This window comes from Nerophis lumbriciformis, linkage group LG18 (assembly GCF_033978685.3).
Source record: "Nerophis lumbriciformis linkage group LG18, RoL_Nlum_v2.1, whole genome shotgun sequence".
Lineage (NCBI taxonomy): Eukaryota > Metazoa > Chordata > Actinopteri > Syngnathiformes > Syngnathidae > Nerophis > Nerophis lumbriciformis.
In genome coordinates, this window is record NC_084565.2 from 35,205,001 (window position 1) to 35,221,629 (window position 16,629).

The following is a 16,629-nucleotide window of genomic DNA, read 5'->3' on the forward strand; positions in this document are numbered from 1 at the left end:
GTGCTTTACAGAGAGTAAATGGGACATTGAAAAAGGAGGATTACTTCCAAATTCTTCAGGACAAGCTAAAATCATCAGCCCGGAGGTTGGGGCTCGGGCGCAGTTGGGTGTTCTAACAGGACAATGACCCCAGACACACGTCAAAAGTGGTAAAGGAATTGCTAAATCGGGCTAGAATGAAGGTTTTAAGTCCTGACTTTAAACGTGCGGACAATGCTGAAGAAACAAGTCCAAGTCAGAAAACCAACACATTTAGCTGAACTGCACCAATTTTGTCAAGAGGAGTGGTCAAAAATTCAAGCAGAAGCTTGTGGATGGCTACCAAAAGTGCCTTATTGCAGTGAAACTTGCCAAGGGACATGTAAGTAAATATTAACATTGCTGTATGTATACTTTTGACCCAGCACATTTGCTCACATTTTCAGTAGACCCATAATAAATAGGGATATCCGATAATATCGGCCTGCCGATATTATCGGAAATGATCTGTATCGTTTTTTTTTAGTAAATCAACAACAAAAAAACACAAGAGACACTTACAATTAGTGCACCAACCCAAAAAACCTCCCTCCCCCATTTACACTCATTCACACAAAAGGGTTGTTTCTTTCTGTTATTAATATTGTGGTTCCTACATTATATATCAATATATATCAATACAGTCTGCAAGGGATACGGTCCGTAAGCACACATGATTGTGGTCCACTAATACATACTTGCCAACCTTGAGACCTCCGATTTCGGGAGGTGGGGGGAGGCGGGTGGGGGTAGGAGTGATCGGGGTGGGAGGGGGTTTCGTGGTTGGGGGCGTGGCTAAAAGGGGAGGAGTATATTTACAGCTAGAATTCACCAAGTCAAGTATTTCATATATATATATATATATATATATATATATATATATATATATATATATATATATATATATATATATATATATATACGTATATATATATATATATATATATATATATATATATATATATATATATACGTATATATATATATATATATTTATTTTATTATATGTATATATATATATATATATATATATATATAAATTTTATTATATATATATATATATATATATATATATATATATATATATATATATATATATATATATATATATATATATATATATATAAATAAATACTTGAATTTCAGTGTTCATTTATTTACACATATACACACACATAACACTCATCTACTCATTGTTGAGTTAAGGGTTGAATTGTCCATCCTTGTTCTATTCTCTGTCACTATTTTTCTAACCATGCTGAACACCCTCTCTGATGATGCATTGATGTGTGGCACGCACAAAAGTGCTTTCATCAAATGCACTAGATGGCAGTATTGTCTTGTTTAAGAGTGTCACAACATTGCTGTTTACGGCAGACGAACTGCTTTACGGTATACAAAAACGTGACTGCTGTTGTTGTGTGTTGTTACCGCGCTGGGAGGACGTTAATGAAACTGCCTAACAATAAACCCACATAAGAAACCAAGAACTCGCCCTCCATCATTCTATAGTTATAACGTGATTGGGCAGGTATGCTGGTTATATTGTGGGTTAGCGGACTCAGGTCCTCATGGACCTGAGTCCGCCTGAATTTCGGGAGATTTTCGGGAGAAAATTTGTCCCAGGAGGTTTTCGGGAGAGGCGCTGAATTTCGGGAGTCTCCCGGAAAATCCGGGAGGGTTGGCAAGTATGCACTAATAATACTAACCTTTAACAGTTAATTTGACTCATTTTCATTAATTACTAGTTTCTATGTAACTGTTTTTATATTGTTTTGCTTTCTTTTTTATTCAAGAAAATGTTTTTAATGTATTTATCTTATTTTATTAATTTAAAAAAAAAAGGACCTTATCTTCACCATACCTGGTTGTCCAAATTAGGCATAATAATGTGTTAATTCCACGACTGCATATATCGGTATCGGTTGATATCGGTAATTAAGAGTTGGACAATATCGGAATATCGGATATCCCTAATAATAAATTCATAAAAGAACCAAACTTCATGAATGTTTTTTGTGACCAACAAGTATGTGCTCCAATCACTATATCACAAAAAAAATAAAGAATTTTAGACATGATTGGAAAATCAAGACAGCCGTGACATTATGTTCTTTACAAGTGTATGTCAACTTTTGACCTTGACTTTATGTTATATTTTATATTGCTTCGATGGTACATTTTTAGCTTACTTAACACCTGCATTATCCTTTCCATCTTCACCCTTTCCATCCTTTGCAACAATTTCCCTTGCAGATCAATAGGTCTACCTACTCAGTGGCCTAGTGGTTAGAGTGTCCGCCTTGAGTTCAAACCCCGGCCGAGTCATACCAAAGACTATAAAAATGTGACCCATTACCTCCCTGCTTGGCACTCAGCATCAAGGGTTGGAATTGGGGGTTAAATCACCAAAAATGATTTCCGGGCGCGGCCACCGCTGCTGCTCACTGCTCCCCTCACCTCCCAGAGGGTGATCAAGGGTGATGGGTCAAATGCGGATAATAATTCCGCCACACCTAGTGTGTGTGTGTGACAATCATTGGCACTTTTTTAACTAAAATCATGGCAAATGTGGTCTTCTGGCAAAACACTACCGCTTTGGTCCACTGGCGGCGCCAAAATCAACCAGAAACTGAAACTAAATGGGGCTTTAAAGTATTAAACGTATCTCCCGTTCACCTTCTCTATCTGCACACAGAACTCCCACACCTCCGTCTCTTCGCCTTTTTTCTGCTGTTGATGCGATCTTACATCAGCAGTGTCTGCTTCCTTCCCTCACCTTCCTTCCCGGGCCCCCCCCGCGTCTCAGCTCGAAAGCAACGAATTAATCCGGCAACTCTTTCTCTCGCCACATTTTCCAATTCTAACTGCGAGCATATATTTTCCGCGCACACAAACAACTCTTGCTAGAAGATTACAGCATCCTTATGTCAGTCCTCATTCGGCTCTTCATGTACTGTAATAGAGAAGACAAAACGTTGCTCTTGAAATGAACCTCGCCGCCGCGCACACAGACTGTGAAGTTGGAGTAAAGTTTTCTCTACTTTGCAGAGACAAACACCTACACGTGCCCTCAGGGGGGGAGATGTGAACACTTGCTGTGCAAAGATAAGACACCTCCTTTCTCCTCTGATATCTCCGGCGGCATGCTAATGAGACGGAGAAAATACTGATGTGAACGGGACGATTCATTAGGGACAACAAAAAAACGTGATGGCAGTGAAGTTGTCACGTTGTCTAAATGGTAAATAAAAACAGAATACAAAGATTTGCAAAAAAAAGCACGAGAATGAGCCGCCAACGATTAAAATTCTTTGTTTGGGCACTCCATTCCAAATGTACTACGAAAAACAACACCAGTGAAGACGGCACGTTGTGTAAATGGTAAATAAAAACAGAATACAAAGTATTGCAAATCCTTTTCAACTTATATTCAATTGAATAGACTGCAAAGACAAGATATTTAACGTTCAAACTGGAAGACTGTTATTTTTTGCAAATATTAGCTCATTTGGAATTTGGTGCCTGCGACGTGTTTCAAAAAAGCTGGCACAAGCGGCAAAAAAGACTGAGAAAGTTGAGGGAAGCTCATCAAACATTCATTTGGAATGTCCCACAGGTGGACAGGCTGATTTGGGAACAGGTGGGTGCCGTGATTGGGTATAAAAGCAGCTTCTATGAAATGCTCGGTCATTCACAAACAAGGATGGGGCGAGGGTCACCACTTTGTCAACAAATGCGGGACAAAATTGTCGAAGAGTTTAAGAACAACATTTCTCAACGAGTTTGTGGCGAGGCGGGGCGCGCCGGGATCGATGCCGTAACAGATATCAGGTGCGTGGATCGCCCACTTGGGCACAATTGGGTAATCTCCTCCACCGCCATATCGGGGCTGGCCCGGGCGTGCCCCGCCTCGCTGTCAGTCTGCCGGCCACGCCTCCCCATAGAGTTATTGCAAGGAATTTAGGGATTTCACCATCTACGGACCGTAGTATCGTCAAAAGGGCCAGAGAATCTGGAGAAATCACTGCACGTAAGCGATGATATTACGGACCTTCGATCCCTCAGGCTGTACTGCATCAAAAAGTGACATCAGTGTGTAAAGGATATCACCACATGGGCTCAAGAACACTTCAGAAAACCACTGTCAGTAACTACAGTTGGTCGCTACGTCTGTAAGTGCAAGTTAAAACTCTACTATGCAAAGCCAAAGCCATTTATCAACAACACCCAGAAACGCCGCCAGCTTCGCTGGGCCCGAGCACATCCAAGATGGACTGATGCAAAGTGGAAACGTGTTCTGTGATCTGACGAGTCCACGTTTCAAATTGTTTTTTGGAAACTGTGGACGTCGTGTCCTCCGGACTAAAGAGCAAAAGAACCATCCGGATTGTTCCGAGATGTGAAAAGATGTGAAAAGCACAAGATGTGCTGAAATGTAGTACGGATCTTTTTCAACATTGGATTTGTGTTGTAGAATATTGGTTGGGAAATGACCAAAATTCAATGGTCAGCTCAACGCAAGAACCCAACATTGATTAAACGTTGTCAAAAAGCATGTTGTTTCAACGTTGTATTTGTGTTGTAAAATAATGGTTGGGAAATGACCAAATTTCAATGGTCAACACAACGTAAGAACCCAACATTGATTAAACGTTGTCAAAGAGCATGTTGTTTCAACGTTGTATTTGTGTTGTGGAATAATGGTTGGGAAATGACCAAAATTCAACGTTCACATCAACGTCAGAACCCGACATTGATTAAACGTTGTCAAAAAGCATGTTGTTTCAACGTTGTATTTGTGTTGTAGAATATTGGTTGGGAAATGACCAAAAATTAAATGGTCAACTCAATGTAAGAACCCAACATTGATTGAACATTGTCAAAAAGCATGTTGTTTCAACGTTGTATTTGTGTTGTAAAAAAATGGTTGGGAAATGACCAAATTTCAATGGTCAACACAACGTAAGAACCCAACATTGATTAAACGTTGTCAAAGAGCATGTTGTTTCAACGTTGTATTTGTGTTGTGGAATAATGGTTGGGAAATGACCAAAATTCAACGTTCACATCAACGTCAGAACCCAACATTGATTAAACGTTGTCAATAAGCATGTTGTTTCAACGTTGTATTTGTGTTGTAAAATATTGGTTGGGAAATTACCAACATTCAATGGTCAACTCAATGTAAGAACCCAACATTGATTGAACATCGTCAAAAAGCATGTTGTTTCAACGTTATATTTGTGTTGTAAAATATTGGTTGGGAAATGACCAAAATTCAATGTTCAACTCAATGTAAGAACCCAACATTGATTAAACATCGCCAATAAGCATGTTGTCTCAACGTTGTATTTGTGTTGTGGAATATTGGTTGGGAAATGACTAAAATTCAACGTTCACATCAACGTCAGAACCCAACATTGATTAAACGTTGTCAAAAAGCATGTTGTTTCAACGTTATATTTATGTTGTAATATATTGGTTGGGAAATTACCAAAATTAAATAGTCAAATTAACGTCAGAACCCAACATTGATTAAATGTCGTCAAAAAGCATGTTGTTTCAACGTTGTATTTGTGTTGTAGAATATTGGTTGGGAAATGACCAAAATTCAATGGTCAAATTAACGTCAGAACACAACATTGATTAAACATCGTCAAAAAGCATGTTGTTTCAACGTTATATTTATGTTGTAATATATTGGTTGGGAAATGACCAAAATTCAATGGTCAACTCAATGTAAGAACCCAACATTGATTAAACGTCGTCAAAAAGAATGTTGTTTCAACGTTGTATTTGTGTTGTAAAATATTGGTTGGGAAATGACTAAAATTCAATGGTCAACTCAATTTAAGAACCCAACATTGATTAAACGTCATCAATAAGCATGTTGTCTCAATGTTGTATTTGTGTTGAAGAATATTGGTTGGGAAATGACCAAAATTCAATGATCAAATCAACGTCAGAATCCAACATTGATTAAACGTTGTCAAAAAGCATGTTGTTTCAACGTTATATTTACGTTGTAATATATTGGTTGGGAAATGACCAAAATTAAATAGTCAAATTTACGTCAGAACCCAACATTGACTAAACGTCGTCAAAAAGCATGTTGTCTCAACGTTATATTTATGTTGTAAAATATTGGTTGAGAAATGACCAAAAATTCAATGGTCAACACAACGTAAGAACCCAACATTGATTAAACGTCGTCAAAAAGAATGTTGTTTCAACGTTGTATTTGTGTTGTAATATATTGGTTGGGAAATGACCATCATTCAATGGTCAACTCAATGTAAGAACCCAACATTGATTAAACGTCACCAATAAGCATGTTGCCTCAACGTTGTATTTGTGTTGAAGAATATTGGTTGGGAAATGACCAAAATTCAATGGTTGAATAAACGTCGTCAAAAAGCATGTTGTTTCAACGTTGTATTTGTGTTGTAAAATATTGGTTGGGAAATGACTAAAATTCAATGGTCAACTCAATTTAAGAACCCAACATTGATTAAACGTCACCAATAAGCATGTTGCCTCAACGTTGTATTTGTGTTGAAGAATATTGGTTGGGAAATGACCAAAATTCAATGGTTGAATAAACGTCGTCAAAAAGCATGTTGTTTCAACGTTGTATTTGTGTTGTAAAATATTGGTTGGGAAATGACTAAAATTCAATGGTCAACTCAATTTAAGAACCCAACATTGATTAAACGTCATCAATAAGCATGTTGTCTCAATGTTGTATTTGTGTTGAAGAATATTGGTTGGGAAATGACCAAAATTCAATGATCAAATCAACGTCAGAATCCAACATTGATTAAACGTTGTCAAAAAGCATGTTGTTTCAACGTTATATTTACGTTGTAATATATTGGTTGGGAAATGACCAAAATTAAATAGTCAAATTTACGTCAGAACCCAACATTGACTAAACGTCGTCAAAAAGCATGTTGTCTCAACGTTATATTTATGTTGTAAAATATTGGTTGAGAAATGACCAAAAATTCAATGGTCAACACAACGTAAGAACCCAACATTGATTAAACGTCGTCAAAAAGAATGTTGTTTCAACGTTGTATTTGTGTTGTAATATATTGGTTGGGAAATGACCATCATTCAATGGTCAACTCAATGTAAGAACCCAACATTGATTAAACGTCACCAATAAGCATGTTGTCTCAACGTTGTATTTGTGTTGAAGAATATTGGTTGGGAAATGACCAAAATTCAATGGTTGAATAAACGTCGTCAAAAAGCATGTTGTTTCGACGTTGTATTTGTGTTCTAAAATATTGGTTGGGAAATTACCAAAATTCAACATTCAATGTAAGAACCCAACATTGATTAAACGTCACCAATAAGCATGTTGTCTCAACATTGTATTTGTGTTGAAGAATATTGGTTGGAAAATGACCAAAATTCAATGGTCAAATCAACGTCACAACCTGACATTGATTAAACGTCGTCAAAAAGCATTATCGTTTCAACGTTGTATTTATGTTGTAATATATTGGTTGGGAAATGACCAAAATTAAATAGTCAAATTTACGTCAGAACCCAACATTGATTAAACGTTGTCAAAAAGCATGTTGTTTCAACGTTATATTTGAGTTGTAGAATATTGGTTGGGAAATGACCAAAATTCAACGTTCACATCAACGTCAGCACCCAACATTGATTAAACGTTGTCAAAAAGCATGTTGTTTCAACGTTGTATTTGTGTTGTAGAATATCGGTTGGGAAATGACCAAAAATTAAATGGTCAACACAATGTAAGAACCCAACATTGATTAAACGTTGTCAAAAAGCATGTTGTTTCAACGTTGTATTTGTGTTGTAAAATAATGGTTGGGAAATGACCAAATTTCAATGATCAAATCAACGTCAGAACCCAACATTGATTAAACGTCATCAAAAAGAATGTTGTTTCAACGTTATATTTATGTTGTAATATATTGGTTGGGAAATGACCAAAATTAAATAGTCAAATTTATGTCAGAACCCAACATTGATTAAACATCATCAATAAGCATGTTGTCTCAACGTTATATTTGTGTTGTAAAATATTGGTTTGGAAATTACCAAAAATTCAATGGTCAACACAACGTAAGAACCCAACATTGATTAAACGTCGTCAAAAAGCATGTTGTTTCAACGTTGTGTTTGTGTTGTAGAATATTGGTTGGGAAATGACCAAAATTCAATGGTCAAATCAACGTCACAACCTGACATTGAATAAACGTCGTCAAAAAGCATTATTGTTTCAACGTTGTATTTATGTTGTAATATATTGGTTGGGAAATGACCAAAATTAAATAGTCAAATTTACGTCAGAACCCAACATTGACTAAACGTCGTCAAAAAGCATGTTGTCTCAACGTTATATTTGTGTTGTAAATTATTGGTTGGGAAATGGCCAAAAATTCAATGGTCAACACAACGTAAGAACCCAACATTGATTAAACGTTGTCATAAAGTATGTTGTTTCAACGTTGTGTTTGTGTTGTAGAATAGTGGTTGGGAAATGACCAAATTTCAATGGTCAAATCAACGTCACAACCTAACATAGAATACACGTCGACAAAAAGCATGTTGTTTCAACGTTGTATTTGTGTTGTGGAATATTGGTTGGGAAATGACTAAAATTCAACGTTCACATCAACGTCAGAACCCAACATTGATTAAACGTCACCAATAACCATGTTGTCTCAATGTTGTATTTGTGTTGAAGAATATTGGTTGGGAAATGACCACAATTAAATGGTTGAATATTGGTCGTCAAAAAGCATGTTGTTTCAACGTTGCATTTGTGTTGTAGAATATTGGTTGGGAAATGACCAAAATTCAACGTTCACATCAACGTCAGAACCCAACATTGATTAAACGTCGTCAAAAAGCATGTTGTTTCAACGTTGTATTTGTGTTGTAAAATAATGGTTGGGAAATTACCAAAATTCAATGGTCAAATCAACGTCACAACCTGACATAGAATAAACATTGTTAAAAAGCATGTTGTTTCAATGTTGTATTTGTCATGTAAAATATTGGTTGGGAAATGACCATCATTCAATGGTCAACTCAATGTAAGAACCCAACATTGATTAAACGTCACCAATAAGCATGTTGTCTCAACGTTGTATTTGTGTTGTAAAAAAAATGGTTGGGAAATGACCAAATTTCAATGGTCAAATCAACGTCAGAACCCAACATTGATTAAACGTTGTCAAAAAGCATGTTGTTTCAACGTTATATTTATGTTGTAATATATTGGTTGGGAAATGACCAAAATTAAATAGTCAAATTTACGTCAGAACCCAACATTGATTAAACGTTGTCAAAAAGCATGTTGTTTCAACGTTGTATTTGTGTTGTAGAATATTGGTTGGGAAATGACCAAAATTCAATGGTCAACTCAATGTAAGAACCCAACATTGATTAAACGTCGTCAAAAAGCATGTTGTTTCAACGTTGTATTTGTGTTTTGGAATATTTGGTTGGGAAATGACTAAAATTCAACGTTCACATCAACGTCAGAACCCAACATTGATTAAACGTTGTCAAAAAGCATGTTGTTTCAACGTTGTATTTGTGTTGTAAAATATTGGTTAGGAAATTGCCAAAATTCAATGGTCAAATTAACGTCAGAACACAACATTGATTAAACGTCGTCAAAAAGCATGTTGTTTCAACGTTGTATTTGTGTTTTGGAATATTTGGTTGGGAAATGACTAAAATTCAACGTTCACATCAACGTCAGAACCCAACATTGATTAAACGTTGTCAAAAAGCATGTTGTTTCAACGTTGTATTTGTGTTGTAAAATAATGGTTAGGAAATTGCCAAAATTCAATGGTCAAATTAACGTCAGAACACAACATTGATTAAACGTCGTCAAAAAGCATGTTGTTTCAACGTCATGTTTGCGTTGCTCAACATCAGGACCTAATCCAACAAGTTCTCAACGTTGTTTCAATGTCTTGTGCCTGCCGGGATGTGTACGTTCTTAAAAGTCACTTTCTTGCAAAGACAGCATGCTTGAGTTAGCGTACAGAAGGTCACACGCAGAGAAGAGAAAGTGCTTCACCTCACTTTGGATACAAAAAAATAAAGGAGTTGTTTTGAGCGCCTCATTAAAAAGCTTAACCCTGCACTGCACGTGTACCACACAGCTCCACTTCACTTTCATCGCAGCGTGTCAGGCATCACTCCGCGCCTGTAAATAAATAAGCGCGTCCTTCTGAGACGCCGTCAATACGTCTGGAGGTGAATTTACGAGGGCCGCCGCGAGATTAGCCGCGGCCCGAGCGCCGGCGCACGAGCCGACGGTGACCCTTTTCGCCGACAGGCTCCCACAATGCAACAGTGACGTGACCTAGCCGTTCATTGTATGTGGATAGAGAGATTAGCTAAAAGGTCACCTATGGTACGTACGCTCTTTTAAGAGGATTAAAGGTTCTGATATCTTATAGGTCGTCTTATCAGTTGTGTACCTACAGTGTTTCCATAGTAATTCGTTCCAAAAGGTTCGGCAAAAACTGAATACTAGGAAAAAACTGCTAATTTTTCCATAGGAAAGCATGTCCATGACGAGAGGAGGGCCCCACGAGTGCCACCTTCATAATTTGCAACAGGTTCTTTTTCAAATTCAATAGTATTTTTTTATCAAAATGCTGCCACTCGCAACTTCCTTTGGCCCCATAGTGGACTAATTTGCAGTCATTCTCAATAAAAAATTAAAAAAAACACGAGAATTAGTCACCAACGATTAAAATTCTTTGTTTGGGCACTCCATTCCAAATGTATTACGAAAAACAACACCAGTGAAGACGGCACGTTGTGTAAATGGTAAATAAAAAGAGAATACAATGATGTGCAAATCCTTTTCAACTTATATTCAATTGAATAGACTGCAAAGACAAGATATTTAACGTTCCAACTGGAAAACTATGTTACTTTTTTCAAATATTAGCTCATTTGGAATTTGATGCCTGCAACATGATTCAAAAAAGCTGGCACAAGTGGCAATAAATACTGATAAAGTTGAGGAATGCTCACCAAAGCACTTAGTTGGAACATCCCACAGGTGAACAGGCTATGTATATTCAGCTTAAAAAATGTAAGGTTGTGAATCCTCATTTGTCCAAAAATAGTCGTCTTCGTTGTCTGTTATTGATTCTGCCATGATTAGAACTAGGGTTGTATCGTATACCGGTACTGGTAGAGTATTGCGGTACTAATAAATCAAAAACGCTTTACTCTGTTTAAAAAGGAACGGTTCATGTCATTGCTGGTTTTACGAGCAGAGGAGCATGTTCGGCAGCGCACAATCACAGAGTACTTACAAGCAGACACAGTGTGTAGGCAGAAAAGGGAGAATGGACGCATTTTGGCTTAAAAAGTAAAGATAAAGGTGAAGTTATAACACTGAAACGCCCTCAGGAAGAGGTGCTTTAAGACATTGCTAGCTAGCTAGCAGCTAACGTCCATCCGCAGTCTGCACTGTTGGAGCTACTTCTAAATCACTAATCCTCGTCTCCATGGCGACAAATAAAGTAAGTTTCTTACAGGTATCATTATCACTGCAGGACGAGGAATAGCTAAACATGTTTCACTACAGACCGTAGCCACAATGTAAACAAACGCCATTGGTGGATCTACACCTGACATCCACTGTAATGATACCAAGTACAAGAGCGTATCTAGTCGATACTACTATGACTACATTGATATTTTTCATCGTCACAAAACTCTTTTTCCTTTTCGTTAAATTCATATTATGTTTATAAACTCGGGAAATAAGTCCCTGGACACATGAGGACTTTGAATATGACCAATGTATGATCCTGTAACTACTTGGTATCGGTTTGATACCTAAATGTGTGGTATCATCCATAAAGTATCAAACAACAGGAGAATAAGTGATTATTACATTTTAACAGAAGTGTAGATAGAACATGTTAAAAGAGAAAGTAAGCAGATATTAACAGTAAATGAACAAGTAGATGAATAATTAATTTTCTACCGCTTGTCCTTAATAATGTTGACAAAATAATAGAATGATATATGACACAATATGTTACTGCATACGTCAGCAGACTAAATTTGTCTTGTATGTTCACTATTTTATTTAAGGACAAACTTGCAATAAGAAACATATGTTTAATGTACCTTAAGTTTTTTTTGTTAAAATAAAGCCAATAATGACATTTTTATGTGGTCCCCTTTATTTAGAAAAGTATCGAAAAGTATCAAAATACGAATTGGTACCGGTACTTAAATATTGGTATCGGGACAACAATAATTACAACACACACGCACGCACGCACGCACGCACGCACGCACGCACGCACGCACGCACGCACGCACGCACGCACGCACGCACGCACGCACGCACGCACGCACGCACGCACGCACGCACGCACGCACGCACGCACGCACGCACGCACGCACACACACACACACACACACACACACACACACACACACACACACACACACACACACACACACACACACACACACACACACACACACGCGTTAGTTTCCAGAAGTAGGAAATGCATTGCTATGGAAACAGAAATCAATGCGCTGAAGAAGTCAGTCCCGGAAATTATTAAAATGATAAAATATTGTACATGTTACATACATATTGTTATTAATGTGTCTGTTACTACATTATGCATATATATATATATATATATATATATACATATACAGTATATATATATATATATATATAGTCGAGGTTTATCCGTTATACAGTGCTCAAAACTGGGGTAGAGCGGAATATAAAACACAAGAGGCTATATCATCCCTAAAAGCCTGTTTCACAAGCCAGGTTTCCCTGCTTGTCAGGGAATTTGATAAAATCCGGTAAAATCCCGGTAGGTCAGGAAAAAACACATAGGCTATATCATCCCTACCAGCCTGTTTCGCAGGTTTCCCTGCTCGTCAGGGGATTTTATAAAATCCGGTGAAATGACGGTAGTCAGGAAAAAACACATAGGCTATATCATCCCTACAAGCCTGTTTCGCAGGTTTCCCTGCTCGTCAGGGGATTTCATAAAATCCGGTGAAATTACCGTAGGTCAGGAAAAAGAAATAGGCTATATGATCCCTACAAGCCTGTTTCGCAGGTTTCCCTGCTCGTCAGGGAGTTTTATCAAATCCGGTAAAATGACGGTAGGTCAGGAAAAAACACATAGGCTATATAGTCCCTACAAGCCTGTTTCGCAGGTTTCCCTGCTTGTCAGGGGATTTGATAAAATCCTCTGACGAGCAGGAAAACCTGTGAAACAGGCTTGTAGGGATGATATAGCCTATGTGTTTTTGTAGGTGTAGATCAGAAAAAAACAGGGGAGAAAAAAACCCACATAGGCTATATCATCCCTACAAGCCTGTTTCGCAGGTTTCCCTGCTCGTCAGGGGATTTTATAAAATCTGGTGAAATTACCGTAGGTCAGGAAAAATAAATAGGCTATATCATCCCTACAAGCCTGTTTCGCAGGTTTCCCTGCTCGTCAGGGAGTTTTGTAAAATCCGGTAAAATTACGGTAGGTCAGGAAAAACACAAAGGCTATATAATCCCTACAAGCCTGTTTTGCAGGTTTCCCTGCTCGTCAGGGGATTTTATAAAGTCCTCTGACGAGCAGGGAAACCCGTGAAACAGGCTTGTAAGGATGATATAGCCTATGTGCGTTTGTAGGTGTAGATCAGAAAAAAACGGGGGGAAAAAAAACACATAGGCTGTATCATCCCTACAAGCCTGTTTCGCAGGTTTCCCTGCTCGTCAGGGGAGTTTATCAAATCCGGTAAAATTACGATAGGTCAGGAAAAAACACAAGAGGCTATATCGTCCCTGCAAGCCTGTTTGTCAGGTTTCCCTGCTCATCAGGGGATTTTATACAATCCGGTGAAATGACGGTAGGTCAGGAAAAAACACACAGGCTATGTCATCCCTACAAGCCTGTTTCGCAGGTTTCCCTTTATATAAAAATCCCTGATGAGCAGGGAAACCTGCGAAACAGGCTTGTAGGGATGACATAGCCTGTGTGTTTTTTCCTGACATACCGTATATATATAAATATATATATATATATATATATATATATATATATATATATATATATATATATATATATATATATATATATATACCTTTAGTGTTTGTATACAACTTTAATGGAGGGTTTTGAACATCGTTCAACATGCATCGTTCAAGCGTTTTTTTATCATCTTTAAAATCCTAAAAAAAACCAAAAAAAAACGGTGTTCTTGTCGCTCATAACGAATGTGAACGATAGGCAAAATTTCAAAATAAAAGTGCTGTTCCTCTTTAAATCTGCACCTCTAAGCAGATCTGATCCACATTTTACTGTCTGAAACTTTTACGGCACATCCACTTGTATCATCCCTCACACGATTAGTGGACAGTGAAATAGGAACCAGGAAGTAGCGGACACGTCAGCACGGCCATTGGAGCAACTCACCTGAGCGTCGCCACACCTGCTGGCCATATCAGAGCTCCCGGAAGTGTGCACCTGCAGCAGAATGAGAGGAGAGAGGGAGGCATTAAGAACAAGTATGTGTCTGGGAAGCCATTAGAGCAGGGGTGTACAAAGTGCGGCCCAGGGGGCCATTTATTTAACGGCCCCACGGCACATTCTAAAAATACGATAAAAACAAATAAAAAAGCATAAAAAGTGGAATAAAAGAGCAAACATGTGAAATGTAACAAGACAATGTTGCAATGTTGACTCTAATAACACAAAACTGTCATGCAGAATAAATAAAAATAAAATAATAAAAACTAATGTCATGAATTATTGACCTATTACATCACATTAAATATTCTACTTTGAGATATTTTTTTGGGGGGGGAAATGTTGCATATTTTATGTTTGCCATATAAAAAACTAAGCAGTTTTTTTGGTTTGTTTTTTTAAAAGAAGGGTCTAAAACGAACAAACAAAAAACAGGATGATTACAATAAAACTTATAATTGACAGATAGATCTGAAGTGTTCAAAGTAAAAAGTAAAAATATGTAATTTATTTTTTAACACTTTAATGAGTAGGACCCTTTTGGATCCCCAATAATTTTAGTGGGACTTTTTTTTAATTTTTTTTTTTAAGTGTCATTGCTCAAAAAAAAAAAAAAAAATTAAAAATCAATGTTATGAGTTATTGACTTTTTAAAGGCTCCAATTATTATATAATCTCAAATATTAATCAAATCAACCAATGATTATTTATAAAGCCCTAAATTGCGAGTGTCTCAAAGGGCTGCACAAGCCCTAACAAAATATTCCACTTAAAATTTTTATTGGGTGAAAATATTGCATATTTTGTGTTTGTTTTCCATAAAAAAACTGGATTTTCTTTGACAAAAAGGGCATACAACTTAAATTTTTAACAACTTCATATTGTTTTTTTTCATAGTTTGGCCGGGCTCCAGTGCGACTTATATATGTTTTTTTCCTTTTTTATTATGCATTTTGGGCCGGTGCGACTTATACTCCGAAAAATACGGTATGTTGTTCCAACGTCATGTTTGCGTTGCTCAACATCAGGACCTATTCCAACAAGTTCTCAACGTTGTTTCAATGTCTTGTGCCTGCTGGGGATGTGTACGTTCTTAAAAGTCACTTTCTTGCAAAGACAGCATGCTTGAGTTAGCGTACAGAAGGTCACACGCAGAGAAGAGAAAGTGCTTCACCTCACTTTGGATACAAAAAAATAAAGGAGTTGTTTTGAGCGCCTCAGACAGAACTAATGTTGATCTAGAGGTTTAACCATTGAATAATAATAAAGTGAATAATACTAAATAATGTCACATTTTTAATATTTTTTTTGACCAAAACCCTTTGGGGTCCCTGGGATCAAGCCTGAGTGGAGGCCTAAATGTATATTTTTTATACATACATTGGTTTTTGAAATAAAAAATATCCAAATGGCCCCCGCTTGCTTAGATTTTCCAGTGGAAAAAGTTTGGACACCCCTGCATTAGAGCTACATTATAATACCAACGTGTGTGTGTGTGTGTGTGTTGTTCTCTTTTTGAATGTGCCGCTAGCGAGAAGATGAGATCATTACCTGTGACTCCCAGGCTAATGTTGCACAAAGCCAGACAAAACACACACACACACACACACACACACACACACACACACACACACACACACACACACACACACACACACACACACACACACACACACACACACACACGTATTGAGAATAGATGAAGCTAATGTGGCCGCGCCTCAGGAACTAAAAACGGAGGCGACCGCCGAGTTTGTCTCCATTTGGACACTGTGACTTGTTCTAGGAGGCAAACCCTGGGATGAGGAGATGGAAGGAGACGGAATAAATCCCTCTGCTACAGGTGTGATGATGTACGCCGCCGTTAGCTCATTGTGTGAATGCTTTGGAGCAAATGGCTTTCTACACCAAAATTAATCTATTTATTGTGTGAATGCTCCAACGCATTCACACATATGGTTTTCTACACCAAAATTAATCTATTTAAAATTATTATTATTATTATTATTGTTATTGTGTGAACGCTCCAAAGCATTCACACATATGGTTTTCTACACCAAAA